General features: G+C 56.1%; 1 protein-coding gene across 1 annotated transcript in view; it reads right to left on the reverse strand.

Moving 5' to 3' along the window:
* Nucleotides 1-4,162, reverse strand: part of CDH5 (cadherin 5) — a 31,240-nt gene extending 27,078 nt beyond the window's left edge. The window contains exon 1 of the mRNA XM_016213140.2: nt 4,074-4,162. The gene's annotated coding sequence lies outside the window, so the exon portion shown is untranslated. The remainder of the gene's footprint in view (nt 1-4,073) is intronic.
* Nucleotides 4,163-6,000: the final 1,838 nt, after the last annotated feature.

Below are 6,000 nucleotides of genomic sequence, written 5' to 3' on the forward strand. Positions count from 1 at the left end.
GACTGGGGAGGGACTGGACACTTAGTCCCAGCACAACCTCCTGCAGACTCTGGGCTCTAGCCCAGAGGCCCGGGGTCAGGGATGAGGGGCTGGCCCAGAGCATGCACGAGGTATATCTTTGGGAGGGGACTTGCTGGCGCCACACTCCCTGTGTGGCTGTGGGCAATTCTTCCCGCAACCGTCCCACCCCACCACATCTGTCCAGGGTAGAGGTTGGAGCCAGGGATCCCCAAACTCCTTCAGGGACTCTCAAATTGTTTGCTCAAGCCCCAGCATTTATAGCTGGGCGTTGGCAACCACACACTGGGAGGATGCAGGGTGAGGCCCTGGGAGTCTTGGGGATGGGGTGTGTGGGGGTGGGACTGGGCAGCTATGAGCTGGCCCCCGGGGATTTCTCCTGGTTTATGGCTCAGTTCAGCCGAGGGACCTGCTCCTCTGGGTCCCAGACCTGATCCCCTCCCCTCGGGATTCTACTCTGCTGAGAGCTGACTACACTGACCACACTGCTCCCCTGCTGACCGCTCTCCCTGCTGACCCCTCTTCCTGGCTCCCCAACCCCTGCAGGATGAATCTAGCTCCTGAGCCAGGGTTCAAGGCCCAGCAGGAGGCGTGTCCCCTGCCCACCTCTCTGGCTCTCCTCTTCCCCACCTCCCTGCCCCTTCCCACCATGAGGAGAACAAGACATTTCTGGAACTCACAGTGCTGTTCCTCTCTCCAGCAGGATTTTTGCATAGGCTATTCCCTCTTCCTGAATGCCCTTCCTTGCTGTGTCCCCTGAGTGAATGCCATCCTTCTTTTCAAGCCCCAGGGCGCTTCCTCTGTGAGGCCTTCTGATCAACTCCTGTCCTTAGCACAGCCAAATGTCTCTGTCCAGGCAGGTCTGGGTCTGTCTCCATTTCATCTAACCTCCAGCTGCATGAACTCAGGGCCTTCCCGGACCTTGACGTGTTAGTGTCCCCACTGCTGCCTGCCATCCTGCCTCAGCCGTCAGTTCTGTTCTTGTGACTGCATCCTTCCCCACTCAGGATTCAAGACAAATCTGCATATTTGCAGACGCCTTGGGTGGTCAGAGCCAGCCTGCAATAGTAGCTGTAACTCAAAGAAGCTCCTCCTTGTCCCCAAATAGCCTCTCTGATGGCCCACGATGATGTCAGACACTCCAACTTTAAGATTTTGATCCTTTGAGGACATTAAGATTCTTCTTCTTATGGTCCCCAATGAATACCTACCCGCCACTGTGCAGGGGCCTCTTACAGTGGGCCTGGCAAAACAGAGCTCATGGGTTGCCACTCATCCGTTCCCAAACCCTCGGTAGACATCACTAATCAACCACAGCGTTCATTCCCACTGAACCTGAACTCAGCCCTTGAGCCCTCAATACAATCTTTGAAGTAGATTCTACTCATTCATCAGAACTAGTGTGCGATTTGAAACAAATTTGTGCTGGGGTCTCTGGGCTCCGGGATCATCCAGTCTATGGCCCTGTCTCCTAATGGGGCATCTCCAAGCTTCAGGGAGAGACCACCCACCCTACAGGGCCTTTACTAGCCTCCTCTGGGCTTCCTGACTTTGACGGGCTCTGAGGCAGTCAGTGGGGCCAACAGAATGAGTGAGCTTGTTTGAGCCTGCCCAGTCACTCATGAGCTGTGTGGCCTTAGGCCCATCCCTTACCCTTTCTGAGCTCTAGCTGCTTCATCAATGATAGCTGCCTCCCTAGTTAGGAGCATTAAATGAAATCATGGGTTGGAAGCCCAGTATACAGTAGGTGCTCAGTAAATGTCTCGACCCTCATCTACTCCCTCCCGCCTGGAGGTTTTGGACTCAACTGGCTGACTCACACCTGACCTCATTTCCTGGTTTCACCCCAAGTCTAGAAGGAAATCGCTCTCCAGAAGGAAATCGCACTCACCGCCTGCCTGGCCTGATGCCTCCTCCTCCTACTATCTACACCTGCCGGGATCTCACTGTTATACTGTGGCCCCTCGCAGGCAATCTGGAGGTCCCTGAATGAATTTAGGGACGTTTGGGTTCGTTCCCTGCCCCAGAGAGATAAGATTGAAGATCAGATTGTGGACCTAAGACCTGCCAGTATCCTATGGGGCTCCTGCTCTTCCTCCAGGAAGCCTTCTATGATTTCTCCACCCAGCATCATCTTGGACCTGGTTAGGATGGGCTTTTAAGTATCTCTCCAGCCAGAAGCCAAGCTCCTCAGGGCAGGGCTTGTCTCCTAGAACATTCCTTCCCTAGGGTTATTGGGCCCCGGGCTCATCCTGGTGCCTGCTTCTATGGCTTGAACTGTCAGGTGCTATCCTCCCGACTTCTCCCCTCTCCAAGCTTGACTGTGGGGTCAGAAGGAACTGGGCTCACTCATATCCTGCTTTCACCTCATCCTGTAACCTTGGACTGACCACTCAGCCTCTCGCAGCCTCTGTGGTCTCATCTGTCAAATGGATATTCTTTTAGTAGCTTCAGGGCCTCTGAGGGGGTGCAAAAAAGTGTTAGAGGTAGCAGGCATGGGTCCACATGGGTAAGGGGCCCAGGATTTTTCCCAAGCTGGTGGCCACTGTGTCCACCTTGTGTCGCCGATTTAGCAGCAGAGCTGCGTGAGTCATCTAACTTTAGGAGAAAATAAGCTCTAGCTTCCTGCCCCCATGTCCGGCCCTTGTTCAGCAACACAATTGCTCAGGTCCAGACTGCAGGGCGGGCAGTTTAGCCCCTTCAAGGCCAGTGGATGCCTCCCCTAACCCCTCACCACAGTAAGCAGGCATTGGCAAGGCTGCCTGACCCCCCGGGGCCCCTGGAGATCACCTGCTGCTCTCTAGAGCTGAGTTGAGATCCTCTGGCTTCCACCTCCTCCCTCTCACCTGCTGGGGACAGACGGACCTCAGGGGCCAAAACTCTCCTAACATTCACAGCCACGGTCGGCTCTGGGGTAACAGGTAAATTCAGCTGTGATTTCTTGGAGATGCCCTACTATGAGCCTCTCCTGGAGCCAGGTGTGTACTTCGCCTCCTTAAATTGACTCACGAAGAGCCCGCTTCCTTTGTTTTACAGTTGAGAAAGTTGAGACACGGAGAAGCAAGAGCCCAGGCTTTAGGGCACAAGATCCTGTTTTGAATCCCCCCACCCCAGCTCTTACTTAACTTCTCCGAATCTCAGTTTCCTTTGCTGGGAAACGGGCAGGCTATATCTCACTCATGGGGTGGTCGGTAGCAGGAAAAGAACGAGCTCCATTGTTTGAGAGCCTTCTACGCATTGGATCTTGTTCCCACGGTGAATTGTAAAAAGACCCCATCGCCATTGTCCAGACAGGCAGACTGTTTGATAATGTGGAGTAATTTCCCCAAAGTCACTCAGGAAGTGAAAGGTAGAGTTGGGATCTGCACCTGGGACGGCCGTCTCCAGGCTGGGCTCTTACCCTGACTACTTGCCTTCAAGTCCTTTTGAGGGATTTCCCCAAAATATGAGGGCCATGGGTATCTGGGTGTCAGGGGAGAAAGGGTGGGTGGCCTCCCTGACCCCAGCTCCCACAGCCCTGAGTGGGGCAGGGCTTCCGCAGGCAGGGCCTCAGGTACCCGAAACTGATCCTCAGTTTATGTCTTCTGAAAACGGGGATGCAGGCTGACAGAGGGGCTGAGGCTCAGAGCTCCCCTTCCGGGGCTCCTCTCCCAGTCCCAGCACAGAGCCTTGGGGTAACGGCATGATGACAGGCCCCGGTTAATCCTCTCCCATGGGGGCAGGGGCACCAAGGGCAGCCTAGACCTGGGTGCCGGTCCTCTGGCCCTGTGTGCTGGGCATCTCAGGCAGCATCCTGCCCTCTTTGAGCGCGGCACCCATGGGAGTCACAACGAGTGGGAGAGTCGACCTATGGGAGAGCCTAGCCCCTACCCCTCCCTCAGCCCTGAGGATGCCTGAGAGTTTGTGTACCTCCCAGCTCTGCTCTGCCCGACGGCTGGCTCTTCCCTGGGACCCCAACAGCAACCGTCCTCCAGATGAGGGCCAGGCAAGAACCCTCCTGTCTTGGGCACATGGCGATGCGTGAGGTGGATCTGGGCTGGGGAGAGTTCACTCACCGAGCTGCGGGCTGAGAGGCGTCTGTGTTCCGTCAGTTGGCCCGTCTGTCCCAGCTGCGTGCTGTGCAGCTCCGCCGACCTCCACTGATGGAGTAGCACCACACCCAGAAGGTTTTCCACCCTGAAGGGGCCACTTCCAGCTGGCCCTGGTCCACTTCTCCCAGGCTGTTTCCTGTTATTGTGTCTTTGGGAGGGCTGGATTTGCTGCAGATAGGCAGGCCCTGTAGTGGGCGGCCCCCTAAGGCCCGGGCAGGCTGTCTCCATGGAGACTGAGCCCTGGACCCACCTGGGACATTCAATTTGCACCCCAACTCCAGGCCTCAAATCTGGGGCCATAAGCTCCTTCTCCTCCTCGTAACCCCAAAGCAGGTGTCATTTTATAGCTTAGGACACTGAGATCCAGCCGGGGTCTGCCTGGGCCCAGAGCCAGATTTTCCCAGGTGACCTCATGACCCACTGGGGGAAGGGTACACTTTGCAGGATTTGGGGTGGGGGGGGCGGTGGGAGAAGGGAAACAGCAGCTCTCGGCTCTGGAAGGCCCATCGGCTTCCCTGTGGTGGGGCTGGGCACGGGTTCCATCTCAGAGAGCGAGCCTGGGCTTGTGGGGGCTGTTTGGGTTTAGGAATATAGGTGGAATCCAGTGCCCTGGTTCTGCTTCTGATGTGACTGAGGACCAGTCATGTCCCCTTGAGCCTCAGTTTCCTCATCTGTAAAATGGGGATAATCAGAGACTTAACCCCACAGGGCTGTTGAGATAAACAAGATTAAAATTGCAGGTTGGAAGATAGGGAAGCTGGGGCCAGACCAGAGCTCGTGGGAACCAAGAAGCTGGGGGATGAGGATGGTGTGTGTCGCAGACTGATATGAAACTCATACGAGGAGCTTTTACAAACTATGGCACCGGGGCCCCACCGAGGCCAACTGGAATCTCCCAGGCTGCCCAATGGGAGTCTGTCCTTTGAATAGTTGCCCCTGTTTTTCCGTGGACAAATGAATGGTTGGGAAGTCCCCGAACTGGTTGCATTACACAGCTGGACAGAGAGCTGAGCGGAAGAGGGCCTTGCCCAGAGGCACTCGATCAGTCAGTGGACACTAGTTTGGAGATGGGGCATGGCGTAGGAAGATACATTTTGGGGAGGAGGAGATAAAGAGTTCTCTGTTTTGGGCATGTCGAGTTTCAGATGGCCTTTAGACACCAAGGTGGCGAGTCAAGTTGGCAGTTGGGGATGGGTGGGCACAGGTGGCCTGGAGATGAGGTTTGGAAGCTGGGAGCTTCTTTATGGCTGGTACCTGAAGCCATGGAGTGGATGTGCTTACAGGGAGGGAGGTCTTGGGCCTCTGGGATTTGTAGCTCTCCTAGTGAGGAGAGCCCGTCGCAGAAGGAGGGAAGCCGGGGAAGCCAGGTGAGAGCAGGGAGTGTTGGCTGGGTCAGCCCTGGACCTGCTGGAGAGGAACTGTCCCAAGGCGGCACACTGGACCACTGTTTGTGGAATGAACAAAAAAGCTCAGTGTTTCCTTCTTCGATAGGATTAACTCTACCTTCTCCTGCCAGAGGTGGGGGCAACCACAGAGGAGCCAGGCCAGCTCTCTGTCCCTGTGCTCCAGCCCCTCACCCCTGCCCTGGCAGCTGTCTGCCTTTGTGGTGTACGTGCCCACAGAGACGGCAGGCACCATTTCCTGCTGGGTCTCAGACCTGGTGCTGGTGGCAGACCGGGACGGGGTCTGTCCTGGCATCACCTGCCAATTCCCTTTGTGTTCCCAGTCTGTGGGGGGATTGACTGCCCTGAAACCCGCTGTTCCTGTCATGTTGTAAACAAAGGATGGCCATCCAAGCCTGTGGCCCTGGGGTGGGGACAGGGTTGCCATGAAGAGGTATTTCAGGCCCCAGGAGGGAGGCTTGTGCCCCTGAGGATCTCATGCCCAATTT

Source organism: Miniopterus natalensis, chromosome 18 (assembly GCF_054644295.1).
Source record: "Miniopterus natalensis isolate mMinNat1 chromosome 18, mMinNat1.hap1, whole genome shotgun sequence".
Lineage (NCBI taxonomy): Eukaryota > Metazoa > Chordata > Mammalia > Chiroptera > Miniopteridae > Miniopterus > Miniopterus natalensis.